Below are 22,463 nucleotides of genomic sequence, written 5' to 3'. Positions count from 1 at the left end.
CCCATAGATTTGAAACGAAAAGACTTTCATTTCAACGCCAGTAGTAATTCATTCATAACTAGCATGGTGGTTTGCATATAGTAGGCACTTAATAAATATATTATTTTTTTCTTGATAAGGAGAGGGACTTCAAACCTGTAACTTCTAGTTGAGAGGAAAATTAGAGTAATTATTATCCTAATCTTATTTTATATTTAATTTAATAATCAAACTATATTTTTATTTTATGATTTATTCTTTATTTTACTTTTATTTACTTAAATAACAGTTTAAGAGTTTTCAATTTCTACTTCCTATCTGAACATACAGTACATGTGTGTATGTGTGTTCAAGAACATCATGAAAACTCATTGCAGGAAATTAAAGTTAAGCAAAAGTGAGACAAGTGTTTTGCCACATTAACTGGTTTTGTTTCCTTTAGGCCAGGTTGGGGAGGGAAGTTTGGAAATTGATAAGTGTGTGGAAAACAGATGAAAGAAAAATGTCACTTGTGTTTTTTAATGACGGTTTCAGAGTCTTAATTAAGCACAGCGGGTAAAAAGATTGTGAACAGATTTCAAGGCCCTGTGCATCCAGGCTTCAAGTTTTAAGTTCTCAAAAAGGCATTCTTTGACTTTGTCCCCATATTCTTGCTCCTATCACGCTGAAATCTTTTCTACAGAAAATTGACCACTGTAACAGAAAATGGACCCTGAACACTAGGTATCAAGGACCCATCCTTTCAGTCAAATAATGTTCTTGTTTTCCAAATTTTCTTTAGTGGCTAGATCTTTTCTTGAATAGGTGCTTTCTGGGTTCTAATCTGCTCTTTGCAATTCAATATACTGATATCATAGTTCGATAAGGTCACAATGAAAAATGAATCATTCTTGTGATCTTAGCAGGACACATGAAAATTATTTCTCCATCTCTTCCCCCAAGCATTCACTATTTTATTCAACTAGATTATACAATGGGTAAAGCACTGGACCTAGAGTCAGGAAGACCTAAAATCAAATATAACCCTGGGGAAATCACAATTTCTGATGACTCAGTCTCCTCATCTATAAAATAGGGATAATATTAGCTCTTATCTCCCAGGGTCAATGGTCAAATGAAATCAAGTGAGATAATGAATGAAGCACTTAGTACATAGTAAGTGCTACGTAATTAGTAGTTTTTATTATCACTATTAATGATAATTACAAAGTGTTTTGCAAACCATAAAGCACTATATTAATGTTAGTCATTATTATTATATCCATTCATTTATATATTTTCCATTTAAGCAAAACTTCCTTACTCTTGCCTTTAGAGTCCTATCAAGATTCCATCCTTCCTTTCTAGCTTGATGTCATCCTATTTCCTATTCAGCTAGGATATCCTCTGGGCTCACAATGTTGTCCCTTCCATGGCTACTTGTTGAAATTCTTTCTGCACTTACAAGTCCAAAATGGATGTCACCTCTTCCATGCAGCTGTCCTTGACTTTTTGTCAAAGCAAATTTCTCCTTCCTTAGGAGATTCAAAGTGGTTTTTATTTATGCATCTTCTCTTCATGTATATATTCTGATTAGCGTTATTTATTGAAGCCTGTCAACCTAGTTACCCGCAACCTAGTTTAGCTCATCTGCTGAGATGGTTTCACCAGGGTTAGGTCATTGGGCACACTAGTGTTTCTTGGAGTCGTGGATGCAAGTCCAGAGATAGGTGGACAGCAAAGATGGATGAGCAACCCTGAAAAACACTTTGCAAGCCTTCACACGGGAGGTGCCAATTGTCCCTGAACACCTCACACACCCCTGCTAATTTAGTACCTATACTTTAAAGGACAGATCTGAATGCCCAGCCTAGAGCATAGAGGTCCAAGTACTATTCAGAGACTCCTGCCTTTTTACTGCCAGGATCACCTAGTGCAGGACCTCCTGCATCATTAATCTGCCATTTTTGTTGATCAGGGTAGGAGCTGTACTTGTGATTTCACTGATCTAAGAGGATTCCTAAGTAAGAAAACTCCCTTTATAGATACAAATCAATGCTTTCTCTGTAACTTATCAGTCTTATAGAGTGGTGCAAAGGGTAGTTGTTGTTGGACATCATTATTTCAGTCACATCCAACTCAGTGATCCCATTTAGGATTTTCTTGACAATGACATTAGAGTGGTTTGCTATTTTCTTTTCTGTCTTATTTGCAGAGGAGGAAACTGAGGCAAACAGAGTGAAATGACTTGCCCAGGATCGTAGAGCTAGTAAATGTCCAAGGCCTGACTCAGACTCTTCCTGACTCCATGCCTGGCACTCTATACACTTTGCCACCTACCTGCCCTGTAGTCCAGAGTACCGAGAAGATAAGCCAATTGCCCAAGGTCAAGTAGACAATATGCATTCTCAAAACCCAGACCTTCCTGTTTTTCAGTCTGGCTCTCTATCCACTTTGCTATGTTTGTTCTCTTTTGTTGAATTAAATTCTTATTCAATGATAAAGATAATTAAAGATAGAACATTGTTTGGAATTGATGTCTTTAACCAGTGACCAACTAGAGCTAATTCCTTATTTAGCCCCATGCTTGTGCTTTGTTAACTATGATAACTTCTTTAAATTGAGGTCTTCCTCATGTAGTAAGTCCATTATTTCTTGGCAGCAAGAGTGCAGAGAGCATAGTACTAAAAGAGAACTGAGACCATTGAGTCCAACCATATCATTTAAAGAAGGAATTGAGGTACACAAAGAGGAAACATATTACTCAAGGTAACACAGGGTTTCAATCAATACCCAGATATTTTAGGATTAAGGTTTTTGTTGTTTTTTAGTTGTTTTTCAGTCACATCAGACTCATTGTCACCCCATTTGGGGTTTTCTTGGTAAAGATACTGGGGTGGTTTGCCATTTTCTTCTCTACATCATTTTATAGTTGAGGAAATTGAGTTAATTGACTTGCTCCAGGTCACACAGAAAGTATCTGAAGTCATATTTGAACTCAGGTCTTCCTAACTCCAGATTGAGAGCTCTATCCATTGGACCACCTAACTGCTGGAGGACTGAGGTACTAAGGGCTTTATATCTGGAAGGATTAGCTAGCCAACCCCTTCAATTTGCATGTGAGAAAACTGAGGCCCAGGCTCACACAGATAGTCAGTGAGTCATAGATTTATAGGTGGAAGTTACTAGAAGTAAGATGAACTCATCGATTTAGAGCCAGAAAAGCCCATAGAACCCATCTAGTCTTACTCCCTCATTTTACAGTTAAGAAAATTCAGGTCCAGAGAGGTTAAGGGATTTTTCCAATCTTGTCCATATAATATGTAGCTAAGCTGGGATTTGAACCCATGCCCTCTGATTCCACATTTAGTATTATTTCCATAGCTCCCCATTTCCTTGCAAGTAGGGGACTTGAAATTTGAACTTAAATATTTTAAAATTTAATGTTATTATCACTGTAAAAGTGACAAAAGCATATTAAGATATGCTTTAAATTTATACCTTTGTGTGAATTGTTTGATTATAGATTTTGTTTCAAGGACTTATCTTCCAAAATTTCTATCTTCCTCTCCCACCCTCCTCTATTAAAGTTTAATATAATGTAGGGCTTTATATATACCTAGATACATTATAATTTTCACAATAGAACTATAAAATTCAATTGGTAAATTGCTTCTCTACTGCTTCATTTCTTTTGAAGCTTATACTTCTATCTTCAGACTAGTTAGTTGTTAGCCAAAACTTGAAGGTGCTCTCCTAAATCAAGTTCAAAGGAGGGGGCCTAGCTAAATCTTTTCCATTAATAAAGAACAGACAGAAAGAGAACAGATCAAAAGTAGCAATAGCTTGATCCCTTCCTAGTACAAGTTAGAAGTTACTGAACTTGAACATGGGACAGAAATTGTTGGACTGGTTGCTTAAATCTATTTTCTTTGGCAAGTCCCTCTTTCATTCTGTTTCTTTATTCTAATCAATTTAAGCTCTAGTCTAGACAATAGAGCTCTCTTGGGAGTTTCCCTTCCCTATCCTTCCTGTCCAGTGTCCTTTGGACCACCTGCACATCCATCTTCAGAGGACAGATTTCAGTTGCTTAGAAAGTTAGGATAGGAGAAGGTTAGAGTATTTCTTTTTGCTTCTTTTTGCCAGTCTTGTTTTTCCTTAAACCCTCATCTCAGGAAACTTCTTTTCCCTCTAATTGTTGAATCGTTCTTCCTTTCTGTACACTCATTAATGCCTCATCTTTCATTCTTCATTTTTAGCTTCTTAGTTCATTTTTAGCTACCTGGAATATTATATGTAACCACAGGTAATAAGGAAATCTTGTCATTCTTGCTAGATTATCATGGGGAAAATGGTGAGATCAATTTAAAATTGTGTTCAATGATTTTGCTTCTTATAGCCATACATTTAGAGTTATGCTATAGAGCCCACTCAGTCCAATCCACTCATTCAGTAGATGAGGGAAGTCAGGCCCAGAGCAGACTCAAAGTCAGATAGCTAGTAAATGGCAGGGGTGGGATTTGAACTGGGACCAGAAGTTGAACTAAGGTTTTTTGGTTCTGAGACAGTTTTCTGGCTTCTATACTGCCTCTGCCTGATGAAACTCACAGACTTAACACACAATAACCCTTCCTTCTCGCCTAATAAAATTCATAGAGCTAACAGACATTGACCCTCTCCTTCCCTGAAGACCAAATCCTGACAATACAAAAGACTTGGACATTTTCTTCTCCTTTATCATTCTACCTTAAATTGCTGAAGGGAAGAATGAGGGAGAGAGAGGATGGGAGGGAGAGAAGGTAAGAGATCCTGGTCTTCTTAAGCTATTTCTCCCCTGCCAGGTGAAAGGATAGCTCTACCTTTATCCATCCAAACATTAGTCTGCTAAGAGCAAAGAAAATGAGAATAAACCCAAAGGAGTGAGTCCATCTGTGCCCAAAAGGGAACATCACATTCAAAGGGGAAAGGGGAGACTATTTTAAATGTACAGGAGAAGAGTACACAAGGAGTATGTGAGGGAGGACAAAAACCAGAGAAAGACACATTTTTAAAAAATCTTATACTGTATTTGATTCCAAAACATCACAGTAGAAACAAAGGGTGTGAGGAGGATAAACACTCTCCAGGATGTATTTGTCTTCTGTCTGTGTCTGTCTGTGTCTCTGAATCTCTCTCTCTCTCTCTCTATCTCTCTCTCTCTCTCTCTCTCTCTCTCTCTCTCTCTCTCTCTCTCTCTCTTTCTCTCTCTTTTAAGGACTTAATAGAAAGATTTAACATAATGTAAAAATGCAACTAGAAATATGTCCACTTTGTTTAATTTTGTACCAAAAAGTATGGGGAGAACCCAAAGTGAAATATACATTATCACATTTGTTTATACCACTATCTGGGACAATTCTTTAGATTCACTTTACAATGCAATATAAAGTATGGGGCAATTTAGGGGAAGAAAAAGGGGTCTCTGTCTCTGTCTCTGGCTTTAGGGAGGAACATTTTGGGGAATTATAATTTCTCATGCCTGTTCCTGTTGTTGCAGCTGGAGACTTTGTGTATAGACTCTGAAAATATGTCTGAGGCCCTTTTTTGAAAAAAAAAAAAAGAGAGAGAGAGAGAGAGAGAGAAATTGATTTGTGGCTATGTGCAGCTGTGGCAAAAAAAAAAAAAAAAAAAAAAAAAAAAAAAAAGAACATCATAAATGTCCTGGGAAAGAGAGGGGAGCTTTAAAATGCTATTCTTTTATTTGAAGCTGGTGTCTCTCCCTCAGGTGTGTTTAGTCAATTATCAGGGAAGCTGTCCTCCACCCCATTTGCTTCCTTCTACTTCTTCCTTCCCTCCCTCTGTTCCTTCCTTCTCTGCTCCTCTGTTTGCTCTTCATTCATCCCTCTCTTTCTCATTAAAAAGTTCCTTCCCTAGCTCTAGGTTCTTTACATCCTGTGTCTACATGTAAGAAAGAAAATGGCCTTGGGATGTTTTTCTTCTAGTTCAGGGAGGGGAGGGAAGGAATTACCTGGGAATTTTAATGTAACTAACAAACAAACAAACAAATAAAATTGAAATGTAAAAAGTTATATCTTAAAGGTAGCTAACAGAGTCAGGATGACTTGGGTTCAAGGCCCATTTCTTATGGAAACCATCTATGCTACCCTGGGCAAGTCATTGAACTTACTGGTGTTTTTGCTAATATTTGAAGACAATAAATTGCAAAGCAGGTAGCAATCTGCAATGGCAAAGGATGTTTCCTAAGAGGTTTGCTAAACCACTGAAAGTAGTTTGCTAAACCACTGAAATATAATGTCTTATGTAGAAAAAATAATAATTTCACCCTCAGTTTACTCAACACTTTCCAGACTTCTTAACACTTTATCCCTATCCTTGTCCATTATCCAGGGACATTGGTATTTTTGTAGTTCCTCACCCTTAATATTTAACTCCATATTCCAATTCTTTGCCTTTCCAATAGCTGTCCTCCATGCCTCTACTACTCTACTTCCTCCCCTCATCTCTTGGTTTCCTTCAAGACATGCTCAAACCCCACATTCTATAAGAGGACTTTGCCTTCTCCTTCCTCTTCACCTACTTCTATTGGTTCATTTCTTCTTAGGTTACTTCCCATTTATATAGCATATATCTTGCATGTGCATTAGAATATGAGCACCCACAAGGCAGTGATCTTGCTTTCTTCTCCCCTTTTCCTCTGTGCACTTAGCACAGTACCTCCAAATATAGTAGTAGGCAATTAACAGTGGTATGTTAATCCATTCATTTATCCAGATATGAAGGCAAATGCCTTCTGTTACAAAAACTCAATAGCCATGCAGATGTTCACTCATTTGGGTCAGAGGTGAGTACAGTTATAATCATGCCTTTCATGACTCCTAGACTGATTGCTGGCTCTGCTTTCTCTGTATTTGTCAGTTTATGATTTGATGTTTTTCTATACTTTTAACCAGCTGGGAGGGGAGCTTTCACAAAATTAGTGAAATATCATTTTCTACTCTACTGCCACCAGTAGGAAACTGGCAGAAATAAAGTCAGTCCTTTCTCCTCTCAACCTCGGTTTTTTCAGATATAGTGAGTGGATTGGGAAGTTGCCTAATAATAGAGGCACAGGTACGTTAAATTTTCTGATAACCAGTCTCCCATTGTCCTTTTACTCCCTTCCCACTGAAGAGCTCAAGCTTTCATTACCAAAATATTCTCCCCCTTCTTCGCCTTTCCCCAGCTCCCACCATTCCTTTGTAAAGGAGATGAAATACATTAGAATCGACTGAAACCAGAAAGATTTCGTAAATGCTCAGAATTCTCTGTATTAAAAATAGAAAATAGAGGAGTCATCCACCAAACTGGCAGTTCTAGAAACAAGAGCAATGGTTTCTTTAATTCCCCTCCCTTCCCCCGCTCCCATTCCTGTCCTACCCCTCCTCCTCCAACCCTTCATATCCCTGAAGCTGATATAGTCCTCATAAAAGAGGGCAGCAAAAGCTCTGGATACTTCTGCTGCTCTGTGCAGACCTTGGACAGTTCTAAAGTAGTCGCCATTCGGTTAACAAAGAAACATCTATTTTGTTCATTTTTTAAAAATCGATGGAAATCTTCTCAGAAAAAAAAAACAACAACAATAACATCAAACTTTTAAAGCTTCAGGGGGTCATTATGCTTTTTCATTTTTCCTTTCTGGGAGAAAGGCTAAGAGAATAGGTTTGTCTCTCCTAAACCCCTTTAATTCTGATTAAGCTGACTAAGGACAATTATTGAGAATGATGGACCTTTGAAAAATTAGGGGCTTAACCAAAAGTAGCCTTAGGGATCATCTCATATAACTCCTTCACTTTAAAGGTGAGGAAACTGAGTCACAAAGAAATGATGTAAATTGTTTTAGGTTATACAAGTGCTAAGCAGCAGAGCTGCGATTCATGGAGATACAGACCTTTGGATCATAAATTTAGAGCTGACAAGGATGTTAGAGGTCACCTACTCCAACCCATTCATTTTATAAATGAGGAAACTGAGGATCTGAGAGGCTAAGTTATTTGCCTGAAGTCTTACATGTTATAAAGTTGAGCTGATATTTGAACCCAGGTCAAATAACTACTCAATAACTGCTTTGTCCAGTGTTATAGGGTGCCTCAAACCTAGATCAGTTTAGAAGGGGAAGAACCCTTCCTGGTCCTCTATTCAAATCTTCTCACTTGAGAGATGATGAAATTAAAGCTCAGGGAAGCTTGGACTTGCCCAAGGCCACACTAATCCTCTTAACTCCTAAGCATTGCTCTTTTCACTGCCTTACACAGATTGCCCATACAACACTATTGCTAAATATAGACTCCATGGTTTGTCCTATTCACTCTCTTGCTCACATATATAATGTAAGAATATAAAGGAAGAGCTGAGGAGGAAACACAAAATTGTAATCAGGTTGAACAATGGGGAACACTCATTAGTCATATGAAATGAGTGAAAAGAAGTAGAGAAATCTTCAGCCCTGGGTTATAGAGCTCCAGATGGCCCCTTTCCTCTTTATTCTCCTTTTCCATAGGTGACAAAGTCATAAAACTAGGAGAGGGAAGAAGGAAATGTGGGATAGGAAACTTCAATAAGAAAATTGAAGGGATTAAAAAAAACATTCTAATATGAATTAATTTGTTTGTCATTTAAAGCCCTTCATAAATTGACCTTAATCCACCTTTCAAGTATTATATCATTGTTACCCCTCTAGCTAATCCAGAAAAATGCCTTTATTTTTTTAAATTAATTTTATTTTTTATTTTCTATATTTTATTTTCTTTTACTTTTTAAATTTTTTTGCATTTAAATTTTTAATTAAATTTTTTTTCCATGTTCCCATGATTTATTTTCTTTCCCTCCCCCCTCTCAGTGCTGACAAGCAATTCTACCCGGTTATACAAATGTTATCACTTGATACCTATTTCCATATTATTTATTTTTGCAATAGAGCAATCTTTTAAAAACAAAACCCCCAAGTCATATACCTATATGAACAACTTATAAGTCATATGTTTTTCTTCTGTGTTTCTACTTCCATAGTTCTTTCTCTCGATGTGTATAGAATTCTTTCTCATAAGTCCTTCTGGATTGTCCTGGATCATTGCATTGCTACTAGGAGTAAAGTCCATTATATTAGATAGTTCTGCAATGTTTCACTTTCTGTGTACAATGTTCTTTTGGTTCTGCTCAGTTCACTGAGGTTCTTTCAGTTCACATAGAAATCCTTCAGTACATCATTCCTTACAGCACAAAAGTATTCTATCACCATCATATACCACAATTTGTTTAGTCATTCCCCAATAAAGGGATAGCCCCTCATTTTCTAATCTTTTGCCACCACAAAGACTGTGACTGAATATTTTTGTATAGTTTTCATTATTATCTCTGGAGTACAAACCCAGTAGTAGTATTTCTGGATCAAAAGGCATGCATTCTTCTAATGCCTTTTGGGCATAATTCCAAATTGCCTTCCAGAATGGTTGGATTAATTCACAACTCTACCAGCAATGTATTAGTGTCCCAATTTTGACACATGTCCTCCAACATTTATTATTTTCCTTTACTGACATATTATGCCTTTCTTTATTATCCTAAGCACATAGCATCCATCATCCTTTTCCCTAAATTTGCACTAGCTCTTTGTGCCATGCCTGGAATAGACCCCTTATCACTTTTGTTTCCAAGAATCCTTGGCTTCTTACAAAGATCATGTCAAGTACCATCTCCTCATTTATATACAAATATTATGAGATTATGGACTCCTTGAAAATAAAGACCACTTCCTTTCTGTGTACCTAGCACATAGTAGGCACTTTAGGACTTAATAAAAATATTTGTGGATTTATTGACTGATAGGGAAATAAGATGTTGGAAGCCTTTTGGTTTCTGGGAGTTTAGACACTTTTACTTTAGGGGCTGTTGAACTTTGGTATTCCCCTAGCTTTTTTCCAGAGGGTACCTTCTACTTAGGAGATGAATTTGGCTCTGGAAAGCTATAGGGGCCAAGGTAAGAATGTAACAAAGTTCATTTGGAAAAACAAAAGATCAAGAATATCAAGGGAAATAATGAAAAAAAAATGAAGCAGTACCAGATATTAAACTATACTATAAAGCAGCAGTCATCAAAACAATATGGTACTGGCTAAGACACAGAAGAGAGGATCAGTGGAATAGACTTGGGGTAAGTGATGTCAGCAAGACAGTCTATGATAAACTGAAAGAGCCCAACTTTTTGGACAAAAATTCACTATTTGACAAAAACTGCTGGGAAAATTGAAAAACAATATGGGAGAGATTAGGTTTAGATCAACATCTCACACCCTATACTAAGATAAACTCAGAATGGGTGAATGACTTGAATAAAAAGAAGGAATTATAGGTAAATTAGGGGAGCACAGAATAGTATACTTGTCAGATCTATGGGAAGGGAAAGATTTTTAAAACCAAGCAAGAGTTAGAAAAAATTACAAAATGTAAAATAAATAATTTTGATTACATTATATTAAAAAATTTTTGTAAAAACAGAAACAATGCAACTAAGGTCAGAAGGGAAACAAACTGGGGAAAAAATCTTTATAACAAAAAACTCTGACAAGGGTCTAATTGCTCAAATATACAAGGAGCTAAATCAATTGTACAAAAAATCAAGCCACTCCCCAACTGATAAATGGCAAGGGACATGAATAGGTAATTTTCAGATAAATAAATCAAACCTATCAATAAGCACATGAAAAAAATGTTCTAAATCTCTAATAATTAGAGAAATGCAAATCAAAACAACTCTGAGGTATAACCTCACCCCTAGCAGATTGGCTAAAATGATAGCAGGGGAGAGTAATGAATGTTGGAGGGGATGTGGCAAAATTGGGACATTAATAGAGTTGTGAACTGATCCAACCATTCTGGATGGCAATTTGGAATTATGCCCAAAGAGAGCTAAAAGATTGCCTACTCTTTGATCCAGCCATACCATTGCTGTGTTTGTATCCTAAAGAGATCATAGGGAAAAAGACTTGTACAAAAATATTTATAGCTGCACTCTTTGTGGTGGCAAAAAAACTGGAAAACAAGGGTATGCCCTTCAATTGGGGAATGGCTGATCAAATTGTGGTATCTGTTGGTGATGGAATATTACTGTGCTCAAAGGAATAATAAACTGGAGGAATTCCATGTGAACTGTAATAACCTCCAGGAACTGATGCAGAGTGAAAGGAGAAGAACCAGGAAAACATTGTACACAGAGACTGATACACTCTGGTAAAATTGAATGTAATGGACTTCTGTATTAGCAGCAATGCAATGACCCAGGACAATTCTGAGGGATTTATGGAAAAGAACACTAACCACATTGAGAGGAAAAACTACAGGAGTGGAAACACAGAAGAAAAACAACTGCTTGAATACATGGGTTGATGCGGACATGATTGGGGATGTAGACTTGAAACTACCACTCCAATGCAAGTATCAACAATATGGAAATAGGTCTTGATTGATGACACATGTTAAAACCAGTGGAAATAAGCCTCAGCTATGAGGGAGGGGGGAGACCAGGGGGTGGAGGGGAAAAGTAAGAACATGAATCATGTAGCCATGGAAAATTTTTTTCTAAAAAAATAAAATAAAAAAAAGAATATAACTGAAAAAGGGAGGGGTCTTTTTAAGCTTTGGATAAATTTTTTCTGGAATGATGTATCCACCTTGTCCCTTTCAAGGAGGGGCATGTCATTAACAAAAAGACTTTCTGATTGGCTAAGAGGTTATAATCATGGATAATGAACTTTAATTCTTTTAGAGATCTGAGTTAAGCCTATAACTAGCTATTTGGAACAGAAAGGATTCCTTTTTAGACAAACTTAGAGAAATATGGGGAATTTTTTGGATGAGTGACTTAACCTCATAAAAAATATTAATGACATGAGATAATTTAGGATGCTTGTGAGACATACAATATATACTAGATAGATTAACTGAACCTTGCAATTATTACCCATCAATCAAAGAGCATTTATTAAGTGCTTTCTCAGTGGTAGGCTCAGTGCTAGATGCTGGGGATACAAAGACAAAAATGAAAAATCTCTACCCTCAAGGAGTTGGCATTTTATCAGAAGATAACACTACATGATTCTATGAAAGTTCATTTCACTTACAAATAAAAACCATAAGAAAAGTACAATGAGTTTAATATGGTAAGAAAGAGCCAGATACAAATTTCTGGGCATGCAGTTATGATAGCAACATTTGGGAGGGGGGGTGGGGGTCAAGGCCATAATCACAGTAGGGCATAATTTTGAGCTTTATTTGGCTCAGTTGTATGGAACCAGATAGAGCAATTTTCATAGAGAGTACAGTAAGAAAGAAATTTTAAGTAAAAGGAGTAGGATTCTTCCAGTTATTTCAGAGAAAAAACAGATTCTCAACTTTGATGGTCTAAGTCCTGGGACAGAACCTTTCACAGAGACTCAGAAGAGAAGAGGGGAAAGCCAAATGCATAATATTTGGTCATAGTTTCAAGAGAAAGGAGTAAGGGGGAACTTCAAATTATTTGGCACACTCCTCCAGGGCTGGCATTAGATCCAAGGAATCTAGAATGCTGTTCTGTTTAAAAAGAAACATTCAATTTTTCTAGTTTTCTTTGTTCTATATATTCTGGGAACTTGAATATGGTGGATGATGATGAAATATAACACTTGATGAAATTTAGCTTGTTAATAACGTCCCACTTGGGGAAGGCAATAATTGTTGGTCTGGCATGAAGTACCTCCATAGCATATATCCCAAGCTTTTTCTCCTCCTACTTCTCTATACATACTTCCAAAGTCAGCCCAATTGTTTTAACCTATCCTACAAATATGGCTTAAGATTTCCTACCTTTCTTCATACTGTTCTTCAAAAATTTACCTCCCCCTTGTCTAATTATGACTGAACAGCCATTTGCATATGGATGGAATGACTGAGAAACCTTGGAAAACTTATATGAACTGATGCAGAGTTAAGTAAGTAGAACCAAGAGAGTAATTTATATAATAGCAACAACATTGTTAAAAAAAAAAAAAAAAGAAAACCAACAACAACTTTCTAAGGTGTTTAAGAGTTCTGATCATTATAATGATCAACCATGCTTCTAATGTACTAATGGTGTTACCCAGCTCCTGAAATTGAGATGATGAACTCTGGATTCAGGAGACATACATTTTGGGAGAAAACCAGTATGAAATGTTTTGCTTGACTGTGGATATAGTATTTTTATCCTCTTTTTTTCCACTGATGTGAAAGGATATGTGAGAGAGATGAAATAAATACTTGTTAATTGAAAAAAATCCAAAGGATGTGACCAAAAAGATGGAAGACTAAATATTTTCTCTGATTACCTCAATCTCTCAAAACTCTCTGAAACAAACAAAAAAAAATTACGCACCAAATTAAAGCATCTTCAGCTATCTCTATAAGACACACAGCACCCCTCTCCCATTGTCTACCATACTTCTGGTAGTCAAATCTGTTTTAACTGACTCAGGTACCCAACATATGAGCTTTCAACAAATCCCAACTACTGCATACCCTAAGACTCCTCTCCTTCTTTCTAGGGCTATGAGATTCTGGTTCCTGGTCAGAGAATTTTACTCAGGCTATTACAGATAGCCAATACCACATTAGCACTTCAGTCTACAAAAACTTGCTGGGGCTACAATAACCATCAAAAGAGCAGCTGGGTTCTGTGCTAGAAAATATCTCTATAGAAGAGCAGAGGAACAGGCAAAAAAGAGGGAAGGACCCATGTCTAGACTCAAAATGGAGTTCAATTCCACACTCCTACCCACCTTTTTTTCCAGAGCTTCAGGGACCCAAATTCCATAAATTAACCCTGTAGCACCAGTATGGTAGCTCATATAATAATAAAAAGAGCCAGCAACTAATGTTATGATAAAGGGGGAGAGAGAGAGAGTCTATGAGGTGAGACTCTCTTCTAGCTCTCCCCTCCTGCCGAAAATACACTGGGAGATTTTGAGGGGGTGTCACACTGAAACTAGGTGACCTGGATAGCTGTGCCATCCCACAGGAGTTGGGGGTGAAGCTTCCCTATAAAATGAGGTATGGGGACCCCAATCTGATTTTGAATGAAGGCGGGGTTCACGCAAGCCTCCCCCAAGGTCAGCCAACTTCACAGCGAATGGTCTGGCTTCAAGATGGAGGCAGCCAGACCAAGCTGTGATTCCCTTCCCTCTCGTCTCTCAGGTACTCTAGAACGCTATCTGACTAATGAAGGGCTTTTATTATTTGCAATTTAGTGGTTGGGAAAAGGGGTGAAGGGCAGAGGGATTTTGGGGTGCCCTCTTCTCTATTTCATTGAGGTCTGTCACTTGGGTGCAAACCTTTGGGGTCCACACTCCTAAGCATCTCCCTCCTTGTCCCTTCTCCTTCTGTTTCTATTTCTATCCTTTTCTATAATTGTAAGTTAGACCAGAAAGGGTCTCTCAGCAAAGCTGGGTAATAGGAGAAGGAGCCTAAGAGATTGCTCCCAAAATGGAGTCCCAAAACTTAGATGACTCATGGTTGAAGTCTTGATGGGTGAGAAGAGATGGGATGCCTTTGACCAGGGAATTGGGGTTTCAATGTCCAAAGAAAGATCCTCAGGTAGCCCTCAGGATTGGATCCAAGCTGAGATGTCCACCTCCTTCCTCTCCCTCTTCCTCTAGAGAATCTCCCAGAATTCCCTCTCAACTGTCGTAACTGTCACCAACAATCTTCTTCTGGCTCCTTTTGTCCCATTCCCCTTGCACAAATTCCATCCTTACACTCAATGAACAGCTAATGCTGGACCAAGGAGTAGAAGAACAGAGGGAGTAAAACAGGACAGTGGATGTGTGTGTGTGCATGTGCATGTGTGGAGATTGTATGAAAGTCCACTTTTCCTGAAGGGAAGAGCTGAGTATCTCATTGGGATCAATTCTGTTCCCTCAAAGTCACTTGAGGCAAAGATCTAGGTGGATGAACCATGAATTATCCAGCATGGAAAGAGATTAAGATGCTTTGAGATCCATGGAACCACCATCAGAGGGGGAGGGAGCCAGAAAGTGAATAATAAGGGTAAAGAAGACTGGAATTACCAAAAATCTTGAAAAGAGGAAAGCTCAAAGATCTTGAATATAGGCAGAAAAATGACCAAACAAAACATTAACAAGAGAAAAAATCCAAAGGCTCTTTTTCCCACTCCATACAAAAAAGATTTCTTCATCTTCAAAGTTTTTATAATATTTCTTGTCTGTACCTCACAGCTCTATAACCTTCTGATTCCATGATTTCTTTTTTGATCTTCATCATCATTTCCCTTGGATTATTATTAATTTGACACTTGTATTTTCTTCATTTCTGTACTAGATTATATATTTCTAGGACAATGAGATGTTATCTTATGCTTAAAAAAAACCTTCCTCAATATACTGTAAGCTTTGGGCATGGAAAACATTCAACAAGGAACTGATGACTTCCTTAATGTAGCACTCCTCAGACAAGACAAATGTCATTCTGAATATAGGTAGAACTTATTTCTAACTGGAAGCTGGTCAGCTGAAGGAAAGTAGGAGTGAAATAATAGGGAGACAATCAAGAATTAGTGTAGGAATGATACTGAAAAGATTTGTCTTAGGACATAATAGTTAGCTACCAAAAAGTTTGGGGGAGGAGAGTGAGAAAGGGAGGGGAGATAAAGTTAAAATCAATGGGCATCCTAGGTCTTTAGAATACATGGGTTCTCCAGTATTCATGTAGATGTTTCCCAAAGGATTGGCTTTACTTGCTTTTGTGGGTACTCAAAGATACTTTACTTCCTTATCATCATCTCTTAAGGTAAAGTGAATACCAGGGACTGAAACCTCAAAATTATAAAGATGCCGTAGGATATCACATTGAATGGAAACCAATTTTCCTGGTGAGAAACTTGGTTTCATTTTTTATGTTATAAATGTTGGCTTAATACTGATTATGTGTCATGGAAAAGCCCCACAACACTCTCTACATCAAATGCTGTGAAAATTATCCAGCACATATTATACCTCTAAGCGCTTCACCAAAATGTAATAATTTCCTGAAACATAAAAGAAACTCTCTCCCATCTTTATTTTTTTTTCAAGAAAGAGTTCTCTGTTTCTGCTTTAGTCCTCTTGTTAAAAACCGGAGGCAATAAAACTTTAATTTTTCCCACTATCCATATAGTGTAAGACTTACTATGTTGAACCCATGCTCTAAAGTCTTTGGCCTTTGGGGAACTGAGCTACCTCTAATGTAGTAATCAGAGGGGTTATTTTGCATCATTTCATTTGGGAAATTTAGAACCAGGTTCACTGAACCAAAGGACCATTGAAATACAACTCTGGAAAGATTTTCCTGTAGCTATTGAATACATTCCCTTGTTTCTAGATCATCCTTAATACCATAAATAACAATCTTAACTAGAGCACTGCAGTGCAGTATCATGGAGAGCATGTTTGGTCTGGACCCAAGATAATCTGAATTGGAACCTAGCCTGTTAGATTTCTTAGCTATGTCACATTGGTCAAGTTGCTTAATTTCTCTCAGTCTCAGTTTCCTTATCTATAAAATAGACATAAAAATAGCACCAACCTCAAAGGTTTTGTTGGTAGGATCAAAAGAAATAGTATTTATAAAAGACTTGATAGGCTTTAAATTGCATTAAGACCCTCAATGCTGTTGTTCAATTTCTTTTAGCTATACCTTAGGACTTCTGAATAGTTGAACTCTCTTATTAGAGTTCCAGCTACTTGAGAGCAGGAATTGAAATGCTGCTTTTTTAAAATTTCCTTTCCATTTGTATCTAGAGCACATAGTGCAATGTTTGATATACAGTGAATCCTTAATTTTTTTATTCACTGATTTCAAGTCACAGAAAGGTCATGATCTCTATCAGTGAAGAAAATATATCCAAAATTACAAACCCTTTCTTGAAATAATTAATGATACTTGTCAAAAAAAAGTCTGAAGAAGAAAGGTGGTCCTCTGACTAGTCAGGGAAAGCTTCTTAGAAGAGAAATTATAATTTGACTCTAAAAGATGGGGATAAATTCATCAGATGCCAAAGAGGAAGGGAACATTCTTGGCTGGAAAGAGTATGAGCAAAGATGCATAGCAAAGGACTGCAGACAGGACAGAGAATCAATTAGTTCCCCTATGCATAGACCATTTCAGATAAATATATAAAATGTCAATTGTTTTCTTAAAGATTTCCAGATTAGAGATTTCCTCTGCTTCCTTTAAATTACTAGGCAAGGTCTTTCTAGTTTTTTCTTTCAAGAATCATCATAATTTGCTTCTTCTATCTCTGTGTTGTTGTGAAGATTGAGTGAAATCTATAGTATTATTATTACTTTTATTATCAATATTGCTCTTGTTTGTTTTATTCAGTTTCATGAGCTGGATTTTGCAGGTGATATTCATTATCAAACCTTAGAAAATTATAGGGCCAATTTCATGAAATTTATTCACACTCATATATGATTGGCCTAGTAAGCAAACAAAGGGTTAGGAAGGGGAAGCAGAAGGGAGAATAAAGAACACATATGTTCAAATTATGACATAAACTTGAATGGGCAGCCTACTGGTTAAATCTGGAATAGGGATCCTAGATGGCCAATATGATGGGCCAAGAAGAGAACTGAATAAAATGAAAACATGCCATTTTAAAAATTGCCTAATGTTTTATTTCAATGATTTCAGCTAAAACCTGTTGAAAAAGTCAGCTTTTAAAATACCAGTATTTTCATAGTGATTATAAAATATAGAACATTATGATCCTGGAAGAAATATAATTTCAGATTAGAGTTATGGGTTAGTATTAAGAATCATTTAGGTAATATAAAGATATAATTGTAAATAGATGGCAGGACCTGGTAAGATACCTTCGCTCATTTCCAGGCTGTATCTTGGAGCTATTTTCAGGGTCTGAACACCTCAACCTCCCCCTGTAGCTTAACTTGATTGACCTTCTTTGTTATTGGAGAATGGATGCCTGTCCAGCTTGGTTTGGGTCAGCCTGAAAGCTGTGTTCCTTCCCTTTGTGAGGGCCTTACTTTGGTTTCCTGAGCTCTTTTAAGTTTCAGAAGCAGCTTGTGCCTCCTGTCAGCCATCCTTCCTGACAGATTGCCTCGGGCCTTACATCCCTTACGTCCCTACCACATCACCTACAGGTTGAAAGAATCCTGATGGATATCTTCATTTTAAATCAGAGATATTTAGTATGGTAATATACAGTGATCACCAAACTTTTCTCACCATCTCCTAGCTTTATTTTCTTTTCCCTCCAAGACCTTATTTTGTCTAACTAGACAACTGGCTTGAGTTCTCATTTCTATTAAAAAACAAAAAAAATAAAAACACCTATTTTCCCCATAGTCAGTGCTTTTAATTACCTTTACTTTTAGATTCATTGTTCTTTATACTTTATAGGATCTAGGCCTATAAGGTATTTTAGAGATAATTTAATCCAAACAATCAATGTAGAGATAAGGAAACTGAAGCAATATGACTTGCCCAAGGTCACACAACTAATAAGTAGCAGAGGCAGGATGTAAACTCAGGATTTCTAATTTCAAAACCAATGTTCTTTCTACTATACTGCATACTTCTTCCTACTCCCAATTAAGGAAAACAAACAAAAATTATTATCATTATGCTTTTCCTTTAAGGTCTTTTCTTAAAACTAAGTAGTTGTTCCAACCTAAAATTCTCACAACAGTTGCTAAAATAATAATAATAACAATTTGGAATGTGTTTGGGAAGGATCACAAAAAGTATGTCACAACTTAATACTTGTTCACTCTGGTGTCATGCAGGATGCAAAGTAAGAAGTAGTTCCTAGCTCTGGCTTTATAGAACCATTGTTAACTCAGTTACCTAGATTCAAGTCAATATGCATTTATTAATTGCTTCCTCTATTCAAGGCACTGTGCTAAGTAAATTAAAATTTTCTTTATATAACCCATCCAAATATCCCTTTGTAACAGTTTTTATTTGGACACTGCTAGCTATAAATCAGGATAGGTGGCTTTGTTTTTATCCCTGAGTTGTTGCTCTCTTCTTTGGAAGAGAACTTGGGGCTAGGATGCAAAGGTTGAGGATCAGATAATGTCTCCTATATAGATATGCATAGAGCCTGGGGCTCTATCTTTATATGCTAGGGGAGCATCAAGGCCAGTGGTTTTGCTCAACTTAGGTATTCTAGAATACTTGGCCTATGAAGATCAATCATCCCCAGAATGATGTCAGAGTGCAAAATAACTTAAGTGACTATGACCGGTGTATTAGAACTAGGGAGTGATCCTAGAAATTTGAAAACAAGGTTAAGTTTAGATCAAAGAGAAGAAATGTTATTTTAACCAATGTGTGCATAAGTCAGCTAGCATGGCTTAGGAGATAGAGGATCAACCCTGGTGGGGAGAAATTCCTGGAATCAAGTCTTTGTTGTCATGTAGCATCATTGACTTTTTGAACTTGGAGTCTACTAAAACCCTTGAGTTCTTTTCACATTCTTCATTGCTTATCTGTGACCCTTCCATCCTATACTTGTACAAATTAATTTTTGAACTTAAGGATGAAAATTGATATTTCTGTAAAGTTTCATATGATTATAATCTGTCTATTTTTCTAGCCAGTTAAACTCTTTTGGAGTCTTAATCCTGTATACTAATGTGTTGAGGTAGCTAGATGGCACAGTGAATAGAAAACTGAACCTGGAATCAGAAAGACTTGAGTTCAAATCCTATCTCAGACACTTACTACCTGTGTGACCCTTGGCAAGTCACTAAATTTTCATCTGCCTTCAACAGAATTATCATTCATAAGAAAGGAGATGGTACTTGCCTCTCAGGGTTATTATAATTGTGAAATGAGATAATATTTTCAAAATATTTAGCATAGTACCTGACATGTAGCAGATACATAATAAATGTTAATTTCCTTTCTTCTATCTAAAAATCCCATAATGATGCTAGCTCTGATTACCTTCCAGTCACTGATAAAACCATGGTAGAGTGGAAAGAACTTTAGCTCTAGAGTAAGATGTCAAAGATTCAAAAATCAACTGAGATGGGCATTTGTTTTCTCAAATGTAAAAAATAAAGAGGTTAAACTAGATGGTCTCTGGGTTCTTTCCAGCTCTCAAATCTATGATTTTATGTTGAATAGGACAAGAATAAGTACAGATCCCTGGAATAGTCTATCAAAAATTTCCCTATTGTTTAGGTCATTCCAGGATTAAATTTAGTCTATGAGTTGTAAGGGTTAAAATTAATGGTTTGACTAAAATATGAGAGAATGTGGTCACTGAAATTATAACTGAAGTCAAAAATGACTTTTTATTTAGCAGCTTTATTTACAAAATAGCAGGAAAGAGTAAAGTAGAGAAATGTGAAAGAGGGTAGAGTAAAAAGTCTAGCTAATCACTCTAAATGTTCCTCCCGTGCCTTGCTCAATCAGGCTGGGCTAATTAGCCCTCCACCAGAGGGCCCTCAAAGAGAGGGTCATTTAGCCAGAGGACTGGGATTGAATAATCACTGGGACTTCCTCAAAGGTGGGGAGGCCTCTCTGGAAACTAATCTCACCAGAAGTCAAGAAATGAAGGTCAGTTTTTTCCCACCAATTCAAAGTCCAAGGGTAGAAGATCCCAGAGCAGTCTTACCAAATGCTACGGTTCCAGGTCCATGCTGAAGAAGATGATCCTCCACCAGCCTCCATAGTCTTGAAATAGCTCAAAAAACTGACTTACAGGAAGTTGCAGCCACTTTTAAAGACCCTTCTTTTAGTCACTTCCTGTGCCTTCCCCTACTTTACATGGACCAAATGCAGTCTATAACTTTGCTTAGGACTGCCCAGCAGGCAATCAGTCCTTCCTGAGTTGTTTCCCATTTAGGTGTTAAGCAAGAGTATCTTCATTTTTGGAGGTATAAACTCCTGTAGTAAGTAGTTTATGGACTTCCCTTACTTGAGGGTTAATTATGGGTATATTCACTTTTGTTGATTAATTCAAAAGTAGACAAAGGGAAAGTTAATCCTATCTTCTCAGGTGTCCTTTGTGGGAGAACAGTATCCCCTGATCCATAAACTTTTTCTCACTAGCCCAGTCCACTTTAAACATCTACTTCTTGTAGTATGGAAAATCCTTATATATGTAATATATGTATTCCTTTCTTATTGGAATTATTATAGAAATTCACAGATAATGGTAAGAAAGAACAAAACAAAACAGGATAGTACCATCATTAACCCTTTTTTATCCTGAAGATTCTATACATTTTTGAGTCTTACAATGCAATTTTTGGGAAGAGGGCAGCTAGGTAACACAGTGAATAGAGTTCTAGGCCTAGAATCAGAAAGACTCATTTTCTGGCCTCAGACACTTTACTATTTCTGCGACCCTGGTGAAGTAACTTAGACCTGTTTGCCTTAGTTTCCACACCTATGCAAATGAGCTGGAAATGGAAATGGCAAACCACTCCAATATTTTTACCAAGAAAACCCCAAATAGAGTTGGTTGAACATAACTGAAAAATGACCAAACTACACTTAGAGATAAGTTCCTCATAGATCTACAGAAATGAAAAAATCTTCTCTTTGGGTCTCTACTTCCCTTAGAGTATAGGAATGTTTCTTCTACGGTTGTTTCCTTTAACTAGAAACATAGCACTAAAAGCCAGAAGAGGACTTAAAAATCATATATTCCATTCCCCTCATTCTATAAGAAAACTTGTTCTGAGAGAGGTAATTTTTCCAGGATTTAATAGGTCATAAGGAACAAAACTAAAATTTAAACCTGTTCAAAAGAACATAAAATTTAGAGTTAAGATTGATCTGAGAGATCACCTTTGGAAATCCTCCAATTTTATAGGTAATGAAACTGAAGCCTTCAGAGCTCATTTAACTTACCCAGAGTTGTACAGATTGTAAGAAGCAAAACTAAGAATGAATGAAGATCCTTGGCCTGCAGAAGTCAGTGTTCTTTCTACTCTCTCTCTCACTGTGAGGAAAATTTCTTATCCTCATAGAGCAGTTTTATTTTTACATACATTAATTCCTTGAAACTCAGAATATTACACTGCTTAATTTTCTCTTGACCCACCACTTCTACAATACAATCATCAAATAAGCATACTTGATCCATTCCCATTCTTATAACTGAAAAATCAAAGTTTCTGTTAGGTTAATTACTAAAAGAGAGACAGACAGAGACAGAGAGAGAGATAAAGAGAGAGACAGAGAGACAGGGAGAGACAGAGGGTCAGAGAGACAGAAACATAGGGAAGAAGAAGGAGGAGGAGAAGGAGAAGAAGAAGGAGAAAGAGGAGGAGGTGGTGGTGGAGGAGGAGGAAGATGAGGAGGAGGAGAGGAAGGAAGAGGAGGAGAATAAGAAGAAGGAGAAGGAGAAGGAGAAGGAGGAGGAGAGGAAGGAAGAGGATAAGAAGGAGAAGGAGAAAGAGAAGGAGAAGGAGAAGGAG

The sequence above is a fragment of the Gracilinanus agilis genome, chromosome 4, assembly GCF_016433145.1.
Source record: "Gracilinanus agilis isolate LMUSP501 chromosome 4, AgileGrace, whole genome shotgun sequence".
Classification (NCBI taxonomy): domain Eukaryota; kingdom Metazoa; phylum Chordata; class Mammalia; order Didelphimorphia; family Didelphidae; genus Gracilinanus; species Gracilinanus agilis.
Note: the sequence above shows the minus strand (reverse complement) of the source record.